Source organism: Pezoporus wallicus, unplaced genomic scaffold (assembly GCF_028554395.1).
Source record: "Pezoporus wallicus isolate ANWC-B61680 ecotype Strahan unplaced genomic scaffold, APGP_CSIRO_Pwel_v1 contig_593, whole genome shotgun sequence".
NCBI classification, from domain to species: domain Eukaryota; kingdom Metazoa; phylum Chordata; class Aves; order Psittaciformes; family Psittacidae; genus Pezoporus; species Pezoporus wallicus.
The window spans coordinates 3,636,352-3,655,768 of NW_026642342.1; positions in this window are offsets into that span (position 1 = coordinate 3,636,352).

Sequence of the window (19,417 nt, forward strand, 5' to 3'; positions counted from 1 at the left end):
GGAGCTGTTGTCTCCCTTTCAGGGGGACTCCAGGATGGGTGCCACCAGCACAAGTAGGGGAGCTATTCACTCACTGGGGACAAGGTCACTTGTATGAACACCCTTGCATCTTGTGCCTGCACCAAACCTCTACCTGCACCAGAGATCACATTGCTAGTTGTGATTTGCCATTGCTAAATTATGTTTTCAACAAGAGTAGTCAGTCTGCATCTTCAGGTTTCACACACTAGCACTTTCAAAGGTATTTTAGTGTGGTCTAACAATGTAACTTTAATTCTTACTCCAGTTTCACATATTTTTGGCTGATTCTTCCTTTGGAAAATAGTGTTATCAATATATTATTTCTCTGCAGGAATAACTCAATTTTGTTTAAAGATCCTAATCTTCCAGCCAAGATAACTGAAGAACATTTTCTTCAAAGTAACACTTCAAAATAGCTCTTAATCTAAATAAAGATTTGAAACAATCATTTTAATGCTTTTTTTTTTTTTTTGCTTGCTGAATCTAAATTGGAAATTTGATTTTAACATGTGAAATTGCTTCTGACTGACAGAGCAGTCAGTGCTTCCTGCTTTGGCATTTCTGATCTAAAACTTTTTTGAAGTTTTTTCTCTTGTGGAACTGTTGAAAATACCAACTTTCATTCTAATTTGAACCTGAGGTCGTACCAGATTATAACTATTCTCCCATGAAAGGATGATTTGGCTTCAGATGCAGGGAGGGAACAGTAAACTGCTGCCATGAATGAGCACAGGAACTGCTCATGCTTTTCTGATTTTTTCTTTTTACTGCTATACATACTCATCTGTATGTTTTACCTGAGCAGCCTGCCTTTCTTAATGAGAACTATGTAAACAGTTTATTCTGGTTCCAGAGTAATCCAGGGTTTATACTTGGTGTTTAAAGGCACAGATTTTCATTTACATTTAATCAGTTTAGGGAAATAAAATGGAAGAGTCATCAATGCCCTGCAACGCCTGCGAGAAGATGCTTTCCCAGCCTGGCTACATTTCCTGTCATGTTCAAGGCACATCTGACAGAGAGGTACGATGAGCATTACCAGTAACACAAGGGCTGGCAAACCACGCTTGAAGCTTGCTGTGGTTCACTGATTCACAAGGCAGAGGGGAGACCGTGTAAACAGCTCCTGAAAAATGTGCCACTGAGCCACCAGGAAAAGCAGCTTCTTCCAGGAACAGGATCTGCACAGCATTTCTGTTTCATCAGGAGCACAGCTAGACCCTAGGGAGGAGGGAAGGGGTGGGCAGCTGGCACCCTGCATCACTCCAACCTTCTTAAGCTTTAGAAAGACACAGGAAGAGGGAAGGTGGTACTGGTCAAATGGGGCCCTCCAAGAGCTGATTCATAGATATACCACCTGCTCAGAGAGAAACTCTGCTCTCTTTATATATAAAGGAGAGCTGCAAGTGGGGCAGATGATGCACAGGAGCTTCTGCGAGCATGGGTGCCAGGAGGGAAGCTGCCCCAGCTCCTTAGCCCCCACTTCCTACCCTGCTCCCGGGCAGGGACCCTGGCTGGCACATCTGAGAATGGTAACACACGTGAACAAAAGCCATGTCAAGATGTTTCAGTTCCGGCAGGGACACTCTTGCTACTCTCTCCCAGTAAGTAAGTCTGCAAGAGGAAGAGCCAGTGACCCAATACAATCTTTCAGGGGCAATCGTGGTGCCTGTGCAAGGAGGGGGTTGCTGTGCCGACAGGCAACCCAGCCTCAGGGGGAAACATCAAGCCATGGTCTCAGGGACAGTGACTGCTAGAGAGCCGGCGGCATTTTCTGCAAGTGTGGGAGTGCTAAACATAACAGTATCTGGGAGAAATTTCAATCTGGATAAACTAAATTACTGCTGGATTTACAGTCAGATGCAGAATTATTTTTGCTTTCTCTGCCAAATTGTTCTGTGGGATTTCTGAGCTACTGTGGCCCAGACAAGAAACAGGTGAAATGATTCCTGCCTTGGGATGAAGAGTGCCTTTTCATCCCGCCCCCCCCCCCCCCTTTTTTTTTTAACTCACAGAACAGCTAACTAAAATTGAAGTAGTGCTATTCACTCTGTTTTGTATACAATTGAAGTAGTATCTACTCACTCTATTTTGTATGCAATTAAAGCAATAACGTGTAAGACTAAAGTGCTGTTATAGTACAGTCGATTATTTCTAACGGAACTTGTGGGGGGTTACCATCAGCTCAGCTCTGGGATGACTAAATGCATTATATTCTAAAAGCAGCTGAAGAGAGGTTATTCTCCACCTGGAAACTTGTATCTCTGCTGTTCAAGAATTTTTGTCTTTATTACTATTTCTTTTCTTGTAGATTTATCACTGTAACCCTTGGCATTCAGCTGGTCACATTGAACAGATAACACAAAGGGTATGCTTGTATTTATTTTAAAAGCTACTTCCTTAGTGTCCACATGAAATACCCAGATATTATGTTATTAAACATACTTACAATGTGTGAGCTTAATTTCCCTATGTAAAACAAAGCAGATAAAACATTAGTTTGTTTTATTTATTTTCTTTTAGAATATATGGCCAACTATTGAACTGAATGAGGCATTTCAGATATATTTTATGCAGTGGACCAGTCTGATCATCTTAAAACAAAACAAAAACAACAACAACAACCAAGCAAACGCAAAACAAAAACACAAAAAAACCCAAACCCTAGTGCTTCACTTGATATACCCATAAAAAATGGAATAATAATGAAGGGAACATGAATCTTAATTTAAATATTCGTAAAGGCTTGTGAATTTCCCTTACGAACACCTCTATGGAATTAAAAGTTAAAATATATGATGCAGGAATTCTACATTACTAACCAGCCTATTCTCTGATGTAAAGTGAGAAACAGTGTGACTGCCTGAGTTGTGCTTCTTATTGGCTCCTGCATCATTGATTCCTTTTGGCACTTTCTATCTAGAATACAATTAAGTTGTCCAATCTTCATCATCATGCTACCTGCCAAGCTTCGCACTGCCTGAATTGCGCTGCTTTGTTAGGAAAGAATTAAAAATTACATACTACGAAGGGTGAGTGTTTGATGCTCCAGTTTCAGAATTAGGGGCTGTTCTCATAGTCCTCTATCAGAGTATCAAGAACACATTACTGTTACATGTGCTGACTATAAGAATTCCTTTAAACTATGTGAGAGCCAAAACAACAAGTGTAGATCATTAATTTTTGCTTTTAAAGTCTGTGCTCATGTTGAGATAAACTTTTCGTTACCATTTCATCATCCATCTCATTCTGCTCAAATCATAGAATCATAGAATAGTTAGAGCTGGAAAGGACCTTAAGATCACCAAGTTCCAAACCCCCTGCCATAGGCAGGGACACCTCACACTAAACCATACCATCCAAGGCTCTGTCCAGCATGGCCTTGAACACCAGGGGGTGGAGCATTCACAACTTCCCTGGGAAACCCATTCCAGCACCTCACCACCCTCACAATAAAGAACTTGTTCCTTATATCCAATCTAAACTTCCCCTGTTTAAGTTTTAACCCATTACCCCTTGTCCTATCACTACAGTCCCTAATGAAGAGTCCCTCCCCAGCATCCTCATAGGCCCCCTTCAGATACTGGAAGGCTGCTATGAGGTCTCCACGCAGCCTTTTATTCTCTAGGCTGAACAGCCCCAACTTTCTCAGCCTATCTTCATACAGGAGGTGTTTCAGCCCCCTGATGGTGCTTGTGGCATTCCTCAGGTTGTTTTCAAGACCCAAATCAGCATATGCAAAGTGCAGTCCTAGCTCCTTTTCTTCATAAAATCTTGCACATATCAAAGCAAAAAGGAGGCTATAGTCATGACTCTTCTAAAAGTTGCTCGAAATTAGGTTACTCACATTTCCAGCAGATGAACTCATCGCTCACCAATGGAGGTTCATGCACAATCACAGACACTCCTCTATGAAAGAGCAGATCAGCTAGTAATATAAAAGACTGGCTAGGAATTGCAGCATTTTCTGCTGTCCCAATGCTATTGCATGAGTTGTGAGATGAGGAGTACTCTGCAATCCAATTTTAAGAAAAGAGCAGTATGTCTGAAAAATAACCATGGAGAATTGTGGACAGCCATAAACAGGAAATCTCTAAGCAACATGTACTGTGAGCATGCCTCTGGCTAAAGGGGCCACTATCAGGACTTTATTCCCACACAGAATTACACAGGGGTGCAGTTTGAAGCAATAAAAATGTGCTTTTAATTGTTCATAATTACAGGGGGAACACAAACAGCAGCATAAATAACAACAGGCAAAGAGAGTGTGAGCATTGCATTGAAGAGGCAGTATTGTCGCAACATGGATAGAGCGCAGAGAGTCAAATTTGTGTTTTCCAACTACAACTGGTTATCTAATAAAAGACATTATCCTTCCAAAAAGCTTGCCCATTTAAATTCTCATAACATCAGCACTACAATAACACTTACGAGGTTCTTATATTCCCATTATAAAGACTTGCATTGATAAGCGTCTTGCTTAGGATATTTCTTAACTTTTTCAGCATATTAATGATCATCACGTTATCAGGGAGGGGCATGACAGAAAGAAGAATTTTGCTAGCTCATTTACCATGAATAATGATCTCTCCTTATGAATTAAGATTCATGACCATCTAGGGCTTGGAGCTACAGCAGCTTACTCTCATACAGGACAGATAAAAGTACCAAATTCCTTCATTTGTTCACAGTTACAGCTACAGGAACATCATCTAAAAAGCAGGTACTTGGTTCAAAACCAGCCCATGGAATGAAGGCAGCCTAAGAAGTTCTTTGTAGACTGCACTTAGATTCCACTTCTCAATTTATGAATACCTCCGTAACCTCCAAAAGCCACAGCCAAAAGCCAAAATACCCCATTTGGACGATCATTTCCTATGATCCCCAAAACACAGATGATAAAATTTAATGTGAGGACTGAGGTGCATTTGTGCAGTATTGATGAAAAAGCATACCTGCTCAGGGGGAACTAGCTTTTGCCAAGCAAAGACATCTGTTTTCTTTCCTTTTCTCTTTTCCCCACCCTTTTTATTTTATAGTGAGAGGATAACTGAAATGGCTTGCATTCGGTTTGCACAGGTTCAGGCCGTATGAAAGTAACAAAGAGTAAAAGCACTAAATCCCATCACCAGTGTTTAGCAAGAACTGTACTGAGAACAGGGACCTAAACAGCAGCAAACAACTTCCCAAATGCATACCAGCTTCCCAGTCTGTGCCCATTCTGCCTTCTCCACCCAGCAAGGCTCATGGCTTTTGGAAGAACAAAGAACGTGCTGAGCCCTGCAGCAGGCAGTTGGGTGCTTCTGCCAGCCAGATTTAGGAACAGGGCTGGGCAAGGGAGTTGGTGCTGCTGCTGACTTAGCGTTTGTCAGTGCAGTAGGTCACTCCGGCATAGAAGCCAGCAGTGACCATGGGCTCCAGAATTAGGATCAAGCAGAGGAGGAATGAGGGTCATTAGAACACTTTCAGCTAACAAAAATAAAGAATCATCCTAGCAAGCCTGGAAACCACTATGGTCAGCAGAAATTTGTAAAATAAATCTCATTGTAAAATATAGCTTTCTGAGGTTTTATTTTTATAGCAAGCTTTATTTTTTGAAAATTGATATTCAGTCTGGCGAGATATTTACAGCTCTTATGAGCACAGCAATTCCTGCTTTTCTTACTGTTTCGATGTTAGAATATGATGAACACCTTCAGGTGCATTGATCTTTATTGTCAACCGCAGCTACATTGTACTCTCAAAGGAAAATAATGTTGGCTCACCTGTTTGTAAGAGCCATTCATTACAATGTGCAGAGAATTGGGCTCCACGCCAACTCTAATCACAGTAAGTAGAAGGCTGAAATATTTGCCATTGACAAAAAAAAGACAACAAAAATCCCCAAATCGGGTACTCTCATTTTTATTATTTATTTATTGTAAAACAGCTGAGGTGATTTTACTCTGCAGACGCCGCACTCTGTGACCATGAAGCCAATTAGCATAGTCACAGTTTGTTCATTACTCAAACCTATGTCCTCCAATTTACACCACCCATATGCTGGGCTAATTCTGTATGGCATAAGATGCCAGAGAAAGGTGCCAGATCACTAATACATAAAAATTACAAATATTGCAATGGCTCAGCTGACAAGCAGGACTGCTTCCAGAATGGAGCTCTGGACCAGTCTGTCACAAAATTCACCCTGCCCATATGAATCCTGTAAATTGTTTTTTTCCAAGCTAAAATTGGATTTTAGCAATGTGAGGGCGCAGAAGGGGAAGGATTTTCCATGATTTTTCCATGATAACTGGGTGAATATGCAGAATTGTACAGGAGGCACTGAAGAGATTAAAAGAGATCACTCTCTAATGGTCTGAAGGGGTATGTGTGTCACACGTGTCACGCATGTGAAACATGCATTCATCACAGAAATAACTCTTACGACAGAAAACAAGACTTCCACACCAATCCTCTACACTATGCCACAAACCAGAGAGACATATGATTAAGTTTAAAGAAAAAGGCATTGCAAAGGTGCTGCTGAGGTGAGGTCTGACAAGATCAGGTTTCCCCTGTAGCTCAAGGGGGTAAGCATCTCCCTGTTTTAAGACTCTTACACACTGTGATACATGGGAGGACATCACCAGCATCAACAAGGAAATGGAGATTCCTGTGCCTGATATAGAAGGCAGCAGTGAGACTTCTTAGGGTCTGGAGGAAGAAAAGTGTCTCCCCTGTTTAATCCCTTGGTGGTGCGCAGACAGGGGCCTGATGGCCACTCAGAGGGTGGCCCTGTTTAGATGAATGCCCAGCCTCAATGCTGCCAGCACACATCCTACTGCAAGGGGAAACAGGACTTTAGTGGCCTCCTCTCTCCCCCATCCCAGGTGGATCTGAGACTGTGGCTGCTCTCTGCCCCACTGCTTTTCCAGCTGAGCTCTCCTTACCTCTCCTCCCACCCCACCAGGAACTTTCTGCACACCCTCATGTACAGACATGCCAGTACAGGCCATGGAAAAGCTGTTTACTACAGCAAAGAAATTCAGAAACATTTTAAACTTTCAAGCTAAGCTGAATATAAAGAGAAATTTCTGAAAATTAAATTTGAGTAGTTGTGGGATTTTTTTTTCCTTTACTCCTACTAAGGAAGACAAAGTAGTGGTTCAGGGGCAATGTGAACTTCTCACCATGCACTACTGTTCATTACACAGCCCCATCCAGCAGGGAACACCAATCAAACATGCCACATGAAAGGTAGAAGCACCATTAGCACCCAAACGACAACTAACAAGGGTGAGGCACAGTCCTCTTCGAGGGCAGAAATTCAGGTGCACAGCCTCCTTTATCTTCATTATCGCATAACACAACCACATAGAATTGTAAAAGGAAGATCCTCCTGCTGAGGCCGACCACAGATGCAAACATAACTGTCTACAGAAATTAGCAAGGCAAATAGATCAGCAGAAGCTTATCGAGGCTTGGGACCGTTATTATATTTGGCTGCCACAGCTTCCCTGGTCGATATCAACGCTAAGTGAAGGGAAGAAAAAAAATCTATTGCACCTTCCCTGTCAGTGAGCCATGTGCAATCTAGCCTGTAAATAGCTGAGCTAATTCACAGCTGTCACATTTATAAATGCCACCAAAGTGCCAGAAAGAATGCAGAAATCTGGAGCCATGCATTGTCCCTGATCGGCAAGAACAACACTACTAACCCCTGCTCCACTTCTGCCAAAGGGCGCAGGGCTAATATGGCTGATAAGTGTAATTCAGAAGGCCAACTGTCAGAGCAGATGAAATACATGTTTTCTTCCCAGCCTTGTAAGGCAGATCAGTATGTCCTGTCGAAAAATGACAATTTCAGGTTTCCTTCTTGTACCCGAATGAAAAAGGTGCCTGTTCTCAAGACTTGCAGAGTCATATTCACTTTATGCATAGGCCAGTGAGAGCAGCTAGCTACACTATGAGCCTCGCCATAGCTACACTATAAGCCGTGCCAACATCCCCTGCCAGACCTAAAGCGTGCAGGCAGAGGTTGCATCAGGCACAATTTTGATGTACAGTCATGCCCACTAGGAACTAAACCAAAAGCACAAGTTCCCTATGCACATACAGGCAAATTCTGGAGAAAAATATAAACCACCTGCTTCTTCCTAACTGGCAAAGCAATAAGAAAAAAAAAAAATGTATTTTTGCATCTTGTAACCTTGTCAAAAGCCAACATCATCTGCTTTAGTGCACACACAAAAATGTTGCTCATGTCTTGCTCCTGCTATAAGAATCTCATCACTTCAGAAAATACGTTAAACATTACAGGAGTTTAAGCCTCAGCAGAAACCTTTTAAAAATGTCACATATAGCTCCTCAAAGCTCCAATCCCAGAGCCTTCCTGAGGATAATGGAGAAGTTAAATCAACTTTACTCTAGGATTACCTTGCCCTTCCAAGTATCCCCTTGGCCAGAAGTAATGTATTAGAAGATTACCTCCATTAAAAACAATTCTCTATCCTTCTTTGAAAGTATTTCCTTCCAAAGGGTAAAGAGCTTATGCTAGACTTGGAAAAGCTGGTTAATCAGAAGGACATCTGAGTTAATTTCTCTAATGTTCTTTGCAAAGTGCTGGCATCGCAGGCAGTCTGCTCAGGTGTGTGGCAAGCCATCCTGCCCATCTTTCCTACATCTATTACAGACACAAAGTCAGCCTCCATCAAGGCTGTGGACGTCATACTGCTTTTAATAACATCTCTGACGGGTAAGCGGTAGATGAGCTATCTCATTAACAGCCACTGCTCTCAGTCTGTGTATTAGTGATTTACAGTTCAATGGCTGGAGCTCTTTGCATAGATGTATAGGACAGTAAAATATACAACATAGGAAAGTGTTAATGAATTCTTAAAGTATACTGACAGACAGGGTCAATGATGTATTTATTATCTTAAAAAATAGATCAATATGGCCTTGAAAGAACTGTATAAAAGGTGGTTCTGTCAGTAGAAACATGTGAAATCCCTATCTGTCAGCAGAGTAAGCAAAAAAAATAAGCTTAAATACCAAGTCTTCCGTGCCAAGGAAACTGTTTCAGAGAATGCATAATTCAGTCCTTTGAAAGGGTAGAGAGATCTTTTTTACCTGTTTAAATTATATTTGTTTCTTGCTCAAGAACAATAAAATGTGAAAACAGCAGACACCTTAGCTTGAGGGGAAGCAAGCCAAGGACGTATATGCTGGCTTCCCTTGCAGATTAAGCACATTTGTAGTGGCTTTCTATTTCTAGGTACCCTGTCCACTCCACCGGCTGTCCACAGCCTGCTCTCCAGGCTGCACTGCCTCTGGTAGGTGGAGAACAACCACCACACATGGGTAGGAATGGGGTGCCCCTTCCCCAGGGGGGAGCAGGATCAGGCTCCTTGACCAAAAACCACAGCTCCCCAATAAACTCCAACTTCAACAAGAACCCCAAGACAATGATAAAATTGCATCAGTCGAGAACATAAAATGTTAATTTCAATACTTTGTAAGCAGACTGGATTTTAGCTGTATTGCTTAAAAAAAAAAATAAACAGATATAAAAGGATCATTACAGTGTAACTTTAGATTTCACACACAGTAGAGCTGGGTTTCATCAATGATGCACTGACACAAGAAGCACTAGAATAGAGGTTTTCCTCTTTTCTGACACCCTTTTTACTACTTGGCGGTTTGAGCTTTATCAGCTCAGCCTCTTTCTGGCATTTCAGATGCATGTTCTACCTGCCCTCCTCTCTCCCCACCCTCCCAATACCTTGTCATTTACATAAGGAAAGATTTTGATTAGTGAGTTCTTCCTGCCAAAAAGATAGCCTCACAAGCAGCGGAATGAAAATAAGTTAGATTGCATGGAGTAACATAAATACAGTTCTTCTGCACAAATCCCCAATTAGTAGCCAGGCACTCTTGCTTGTGAGTCATTAATGAATACTTCTATATGCTGCACATTTATATCTTTCTGTTTGTGACACCGCCTCCAAGCTTGACCCCCTGTCATCACATCACAAGGATCAAGGTTTTAGATGAGGTATTAGCAATTTCATAAATAGCTTCTTTAAAACAGCATGGAAAAACTATTGAACCATGACTGTTCGGTCATAGACGACTATCGAAATTCCAACGCATCATCTCCCCAGTCCTTCGGCAGCTGAACGCCTGAATGCCAAGTGTTTTAGCATATATAGCATTCCTGTGGAACAGTGCAGGAATTTGTAGTTGTTTAGACCCTGGCCCCATAGTGAAGTCTCTGTGGGCAGTTCTCCTGCACTCACATGGAGGTTTGTGGGTACAGACAGGAGAAAAGCCAGTGATTGTAAGACAACATGAGGATGAACTTGCCTGTAATTCACTTTGACTTCTAAAAGGCAGCTTGATTCCTCCAGGTATAAAGATCAGACAGAAAATTAATTAGCATGTCTTTTATTCTTCTACTCTTTACCAGCCCTATAACTGCCTTTTTAATTATTCACAACTTACTCTGTATTTTAAAGTAAGGTAATTCCCAAATTTGGGTAAATTACAATTTTTTTAAACTTACAATGCCTAATAAAATTTCATTCTTAGACCACATTGATACCAACAGTACCAGTGAGTGTCACAAGAGTAGCAAACAAAGGGTCTGAGTGACATTTTCAAGTGGGGAAGCAGTTTCCATCTGCCCTCAGTCCTCCCCTGCACAGCCAGGATAAACCTTCCCTTTTCCCCACCAAAGGCTGCAGTACCAGCAGTACTCATCTGACTTGGCCTTCTCTCCAGAGTACTCCACACCCACAATATATTTGCTACTGCAGATATCACATACATTTAAAATCACCAAATCAACATGGTATTAGCATGCTCCTAGGGCTGGCCTAGCAGGACTGGCCATGGCATAATCCCTAGTTGGGCACAATTCCTATCCCCTCCACAAAGCTTCTAGGTTTGTGTCCAACATGCCAGCAGTTGTGACATGGCTAGGTGGCCTCTCCTGGGGACATGAGCCACTGTTCACCTTCCCCTTCAATGAATCAGAGGACTTTACTGCAATCTGGTTCACGCAAAAGTGGAGCAGCAAGATTCAGATACATTCAGCTGGCCTCTCTGCCTAATAAATGAATGCTGTCAAAAGAAATCCAGTTCTTGTTATTTTGAGGCTTGCATAGGGTCATTGTATGATGATTGTTCCTTGGAGGGAGGGAAGGAGGGAAGCAATTTTTGTGGTAGATTGCTCCTTTTAGACATGAGCAGCTGTGTAAGGCAGCAGATGTTAAAAAAAAAATTGAAGAATGTACAGAAGAGGCTCACATACATTATTTTATTTTAGGCTAGAGGAAATACCTTACAGTGACAGACCCGAACAGCTCAATCTGTTTATCTTATCAGGAAGAAGATTGAGTGGTGAGTTGATAACAACAGATAAGCACCTCTTGGGCAGAAAATACCGGGCACTAAAGTGATCTTTAATCTAGCAGGTAAAAGCATAACAAGAAGCAAGGACTGAAAGCTGCAGGCAGATTAATTCAAACTGAAAATTAAGAACATATTTTTAATTATAAATTCAGTGAGTTACTGAGCCTGCTAGCAAACAGTGAAAAACTGAATGGTCTAACAGAAAGAGAACGTCTGACTGGCCACTCCCAAGCTCCTCCTGGCCCTGCACTCCAAATTTCAGAGGGGGGTGGGGAACTGGGCCGCATTCTGGTTTAAGAAAGTGCAATTCATACTTCTCATCAAAACAAAAGAATTTCACTCTCCCATGCTTGATTCCTTTCTTGCACTCATCAGTGAAAAGGATATTAAGAGTATTTCACCAGCTACATCATTCGTGTATTTTAGTGCACATTTGCACTGTAACTTCTAATGAAGTCACATCCAGATAACATGTTGATAAGTACTATGAAGTACCATTCTCAATATTTGTTGATTAATATTTTATATTAAATATGTTTCATAGTACCAGAAAAATAAAGCTGGAGGGCTAGAACTGGAACCACATGAAGGATGGTTATGAAGATTCATTAGATGGGACAACTCAAAAGGGCAAGAAAAGAGGCAGTGTTTAGCTCCACAAGAGCCTGAGATGCACTCCTTGGCCCCCTCCACATTGCACAGGGATCCAGCTCACCTCATGCTGTGGACACACCAGCTTGGCTGGGATGGGTCGGGGAGGCCTCACACTGCAGCCTTACACAGACATGACAAAGGGTCCTCACCTTGGCCCGGCTAATAGAGCTGTAGCTTGGTGTTTGGACAAAAGTCCAGGAGAAAGCATTTTGCTTGTGTGAAAGCAACTATTTTTGTGCATTTTCAATTCCAGATTGCTATAGCCACTGGAAAAACAGCGCTGAAAAACAAAGCCTGTCTAGAAATTGACTGCTTTCCTGTAGCATTCCCTGTTGTGCTATGGGGAGCTATAAAGCTACCAATATTTACCTTGGGTTTTATTCTTCTATTTACTGTAGAATTCAGTTAAAGCAATTGCTCTGGAAACCCTCATGCCAGTTAGTATAATCTCAATATATATTGTACATTTCTTTCAAATGCACATGTGCTACAAAGAATGCAGAGTATCATAGGAACTGCTACTTTTTAATTAGAAATTGCATTTACCTAGACAAAATTCAATAAATTAAATTCTGCTCAGTTTTAACAATATAATCCAATGGACATTAGTACTATTACATTCCTGTAAATGAGTGCAGGATTTCACTCAGGTTTATTCTCTAATGAAGAAAGAAGAAAAGGAACCACACTGTGATCATCCATCACTTCCCCATCAAGCAAAACAAGGTTTAGATACTACCTGCAACCTTGCCAGTCAGATGACCTGGAGGGTGAAGAAGCTCAGTGCTTGGGAACAAAACACAGTAATCTGCCATCTTGGTGTTAGGATTCCTGATCATTCTCAAGAAGGAAATTGAATACACATTGGTTCCTATACAAGGTGACAGCCAGGAAGCTTTGGGAATCACCAGAAAACATATGGCCAACATTGGAAATTGCTTATGGTGAGAAGTGAAATTATAAGCCTTCTATGATTATCTCATTAAAGAAAAAAAAGAAAAAAGCTGTAGATGCTACATAACAGCTTATGCAGTGTGAAGATCTCTTAAGAGTGTGGGATTTTAGTATCTATAGTAAATGCTCTTTACTAATCAGCTTAAATAGCAACTTGAATTTCCTGTGGATGAGAAGTCCTTTTGAGGTCACACAGGACCAAGGAGCCTACATTGGTGGGCTAGCTCAAGTGAAAGACATCAAAGGAAAACAAGAGAAGTTTCTACACCAAAATGACACATCAAAAAATTCATCTGCAAAAGAAGAGTTAAAGCAAACAGGAAATCAGAGATTAGGCAATTAAGCAGGTATGGGACGAACATATGTTTGGGTAAATGGAAGTCCTGCATGCTGGTGAAGCTGTGGCAGAGTACTGGGCATCCAGATTAGCAGGGGTAGGCTAAAGTACAGCAGTCCATTCCCATGGCCTCTGTGTTATGGGAGCAAAAAACATACAGCAAACAGCTCAACTTGTCTGCAATATCATCTCATGTATTTAATACAAAAACCATGAGATAGTTAAGGGAAATCTGGCAATACAGAGTGTGCTGCAGCTGTGGGATCACAGGCAGAAAAACCAGCAGGTCTCAATACAGCATTAGGCAGAGAAGTAGAGGATGTTTCTATTCTTGATCTACGGAGTTGGTCTCAGTTGTTAAGATAAGGGAAAAGATGAGACAAGAAAATGTTGCACCAATAATAAGTTATCCACAGAAAAATCATTACCAGCTTTCAGATATGCAAAATATAGGTAGAAGTCTGGAATAATATATCTGATGATTACTCAGTTTAATTCCATCTGTAGTGCTGCCTGTCATCTGATTTCCACAGGATAGAAAATATCAGAGAACATCGAACTAAAAGCAAGAACAGCAGGAAAAAATGCCTTTGGCTTATGAAGAGCAACTGCAAGACATGAATGGTTGTAGCTTGGAAGGGGAAAGATCCTAGGGACATGAGCACCATTCAGAAATGCTTTTCAGGGTAATAGCTGACATAAAAGATGGGCGCTAATCATGTTCTCAGAAAGGAGCATGACAAGAGATCATGAAGCTGTGAAAAGAGTTTTAAGCTTATTAGTTTTTGCCAGTGCAAGCAGTCATGCAGTATGCATGCTGCCCTGCATCCAGCCACTGGTGAGGTGCGATGTAGCAAGGCACCGAGGGTGCCAGCAGGACGGAGGGCACAGGCTGGGAACCACGGCAGCCTTTTGCAGCCCTGCCTGCCGTGATCATAGAATCATCCAGGATGGAAAAGACCTTTAAGATCACCAAGTCCAATCATTATCCCAGGACTGCCAATATCACCATTAAACTATATCAGTAAGAGTCTCATCTACATGGTTTTTGAACACTTCCAGGGACAGTGATTCTACCGCTGCCCTGGGAAGCCTGTTCCAATACCTGATTACCCTCTCTGTGAAGAAATTTTTCCTAATTTCCAATCTAAACCTCCCCTGGTGCAGCTTGAAGCCATTACCTCTTATCCTATCCCTTGTTACTTGGGAGGAGAGATCTACTCCCACCTCACTACAGCCTCCTTTCAGGTAGTTGTAGAGGGTGATAAGCTCCCCCCTGAGCCTTCTCTTCTCAAGACTAAACAACCCCAATTCCCTCAGCTGTTCCTCATAAGACTTACTCTCCAGACCCTTCACCAGCTTTCTTGCCTTTTTCTGGACCCCCTTCAACACCTCAATGTCTTTCTTGTAGTGAGGGGCCCAGAACTGAACACAGTATTTAAGGTGCAGCTTCAACAGTGCCCAGTACAGGAAGAGGACCACTGCCCTGGTCCTGCTGGCCACACTATTACTGGTACAGGCCAGGATGCTGTTGGAGTTCTTGGAAATTGATTACTTCTGATAAAGTACAGTGGTTCCCAGGGAGTGAAGGGAGAGCAACACATAGGCTTGTGCCCAAGTTCATTGAATTATTCTCTTAACCGTCCCTTAGGTGACTTCCTAATCGCCACGTAAGCAGCTATTTCTTATCAGACCACTATTCTGAATGGGGTTTTCTCTATCTCAACTTTAATTTCATCTGAAAAAAACCCACACCATAACATGGAAGGCTTAATAGTCATTACAAGAAGAGTTGTTCTTTGTCCATTTATACTTCTAATACGTTACTGATGAGTAAGGCTGAGTCAGATTTACAACTGAGATATTTGGTCATGCAATTAATGATGAAATCATCTGACGTACATGTCAGTAGTGCAGCATGGTTCCCATGGAGGCTGACAGGAATTCTACTTTTGACTTCAGTGGCAGCAGAGCCAGTCTAATGGTGAGCAATTCAGGGTTTTCAACCTTAAAGCTTTTTAATGGCATGAATAGCATGCTGTATCCTTGGCAGCATATCTCTGAGGCTATCTGTTGGCATGGCTTAATTATCGAGTACCAGTTTTCAATTACAAGCATATGAATTCTGACTTCTGTTAGAAGTCTAACAGCTCTTTACCCAAACCGTACATGTGTTCTCTGGTGTCCTTAGGCACAATTTTTCTTCTCCATCACAGAAAAATTTGACCTCTTTACTGGCATTAGCAGTGACATTGTACTTCATAAACTATCCTTAGCTGGGGTTGAAATGCATTGTAATGAAGTGAAATATTTTCCTGGAAAAAAATAGATTCTGCTTGCTGAGGCACTGCCTGACAGCTTCAACACGTGAGAATCAGAATGCTAAAGATATTTTAAGTCAAAGAAAACTGTATGGTAATAAAGTACAGCCTGGTATATAGAGGGAGAAGTCATTGTCTTAAGTGCAAAAATAGAAGAGGGCTCAGGTTACATTTTCTCTTAGTCTTCTCATGCATCTTATTACATCTCTCCTGCAACAACAGTGACAGAAGACCGGTTTAGAGCAAGTCTTCTCCCTGATGGCAGTCCTGGACTTTGCAGCTAGTCCTGGTGTTCTCAGAGATGAAACCCTCCTCTGCTTAACTACAATGAGAAAAATGGTACTGCTACAAGCAGCCTATCGAGAAAATTGCTTTTCTAGAGAAAAGCTTCCTAATTCTATTGTGATTTTCATTGTGTTTCTATTTTAAAATGTCCAAATGATAAACTCATAAAAATACATAATGAAAATGGTCAGACCATTAACTACAGTCAAATGAAATACCACTATAATGAAACTTGCAAGTGCTCCTATAGTCAGCAAAGCAACACAATTCCGACTAAATATGGAAAAGGGTATCCTTTGAAATCTTTTACTCCTGCTTCCAAATATTTAGAAAATGTGGGTTTAATGCTGCAAATTATGTTTCTTTATGTTGTTATTTTCCTGAACTGGATGCTGTGGCATCAGTCTCCGTTTCACAAGGCATGGCTTTCAACCAGCAATATCTATTCTCAACAGGAAATATGCTTCACTTAGTCCAAGTGTTCTGAGGACATCAAACAAACTTGTATAAACGTGCTGTATCATAACTGAGAGTCTTGCTAGTACTTGGGATTTAGACAGCACTTTACAGCTTCAAGGTGCTGTACAAACATTTAACTTATTTATTAATTAAATTTTCTAACTAGGGACATAACCTAGATTTAGTTATAAGAAAGCTGTGGATGAGAGGAGGTTGGGAAAACAGGTTTATCATGTTTATGTAAAAGGCCATACCAAGTCCTCTTAGAAGAGCTTCCTTAGCAAAAGAAAAAGGTAAAGCTTCTCAAAAGCTTCTAGTCCCTGGTGGGCAAAGTAATGGGCAGCTGTACAACAGGCCAGCTTGGACCACGTGGCTGAGGGTTCCGGAGGTATTTGTCACTGGCCTCCTCAGGTTGTCCCAGAGAAGCAAAGATGCTTTCCTTTGGATTCAGTGGAACCTGAATGAATATTTTAAAAAGCCTTTTCCTGTCACTCAGCCATGCCCTTCCCTAATCTATAAACCAGAGGACTGCAAACCAGCAGCCTCAGTACTCGTGCTCTGGCTTCTGGTTTTTATTACCACACTAGGGGATATTTTCAAAGACTCAGTTAGGAGTTATGACCTAGATTTACAAAACTATTTAGATTTGCAATTCCTACTAGCTGCTTAACAGTCAGTGACATCACCAGCAGGGTTTCTGGTAAGAACCATTTACTGCACAGCTGAATTTTGCCCAGACTCAAAATTTGTTCAATTCAAACACAATAGAGCTAAAATCATCTGTCCTCTATGATTTTATGTTCTGACAACACAGGAGAGTGAAAGGAGTGCCTCTGCAACTTATTACCCTTTCATTGGTAAATTGAGCTCTGGCAATAGCAATACTACCGGGAAATAAAGATAATTAAGAAACATAAAGCATGTCACTCTTCTTGAACCCAGTTGGAATCTTGGTTTTCTGCATCTCTCTTGTCGTAGGATTATGAGCCTAGTTTTAAGTCTTTATTCTCATAATTTTACATAATTGACCATTTGCAATCTTCTATAATGTCTAATAACTATGCACAGAAAGTGAGCCCTTTCCATAATATTTATAAATATTTCATATGAATTGGAATTAATACAATTTATTTATAATGCATGGGAGTCTGCAGTGGGTTTATAAAAATAATGGGTGTTAACATGCAGTCATGATTTAATAATCAGAGACTAATTTCTAAAACACATATGGAGAGTGGCTGGTGCCAGTAATTGGTAATAGGATTGAGAAGTGCAGATATAGAAAGACGGCTGAGGTATGGTTAACATACAATATAGGGTGGAACAAAGATGGCACTAAAACCAGTTTCATCCTACTGATACCCTTATTATTTTCAGTATCTGCCAGAACAAAACTAGAATAGCTTCCCCAGAAATCCATTGTCCTGCTAGCAACCACTGTGGCAGAGGATGTTGTCACAAATATTATGCCATTATGGTGCTATTGGTGTCATTACAATATCCAAGGATTCCCACCTTCTCAGGAAGCTGCCAAGGAGCCATAAAGCTACATGAATGGCTGACTGAATTAATTAATTAATTAATTCAAAACTGCTGTTCCTTCAAAAAAGAAAAGTTCTTTATCTGTTTCACAGTAAATACCTCTCTCAGCTGATGTAGCAATGTTGCTTAACCCACAACACTTCAGAGATGGGAGTGAAGAAACCTATCTGCAGGAGAAAACAAATTGGATTGAAGGGAGAACACACATACAGCTGAAATGGACTTCCAGGTTTTCATCCACTGTAAATAAAAGGATGCAGAAAAAAAGCAAGTGGATGCACCTGATGGTGAATAATGACAAGACCACAGCTGCAGTGAGACAACCAGACACAGGTTATCCTAGAAAGCACCAAGACAAGGGAATAGACTTTCCATATTAATGTCATCATTTCTGACATGCACTCCAGTTGACTTTCCATACTCTTTTGGCAGTCTGTACTACTACTCTGTAGTAGCCTTTTTGCTGCTAGATGCTCATTTCTGCACTTGGGGGAGGGGAGAGCACCTTACACCCACAATTACCCCATGAGACTGCTATTGCAGTCATGCATGTGCTTTCTCCCTGCAGTTCCAGCTGCACATTATTTATTATTCATTATGAGACTAACCACACTTTCTATGGTGGTCAGATAGCTGGACTGAACAAATCAGGGTCTTAAGAAAACACCCCACAAACCTAGATCAGATCCCTATTTTAATAGAAAATTTAAACAATAAGAATCTGAATGGAGTAAGCAGCGATTTGAGGGTAGCTGGATGATGTTTCTCAGAAGTAAATGAGTGTGACATGACTTGACTCTAAATATTCCAATTCCCTACCGTAAAAGACTTTGTGGTTTTTGTTTGGTAAGATACCCTGCATATTTATTTACAAGAGAATACAATTACAGAAACAAAGAACCCTTAAGAACTAATATGAAATTATTCCCTGAAGCAGTTACCTACAAGACTCAGCATCTGCAGTTATAATCTGTACTGCCTCTACCCTCATAAGAGTATTTAGAACACTCTTTTTGCTAGCTCCCCCGCCCCATTTTGCCTGCTGGTGGTGCCTGTTATGTGATGTTCCAGCAGGGTAACTTCAGATTCCAATCATAGCAGCATGTTTATATTTCCTATGAAAATAGCGTTTAGACCCATGCCACTAAATATCTACAAATAAAAAAAAATAATATATTTATGACTTTCTATAATGCATTTTTAAATGTTGTGATACATGTTAGTCAAGCGCATAATGCTTCTCATTATGGATATAATCTGTGATTTCAGCCATCAAGTAAAGAATATGAAAAATGAGAACACGGATTTTAGTTTACGTTCTTACATATGTTGGCTATGCAATTGTGCTCTACTGATTCAACATCCAATTTTATATTCCCCATATGATTTTAATTACCATTTTTCTGTTTAGGAAAAAGTACAGATGAGCACTGCAAACTGGGGA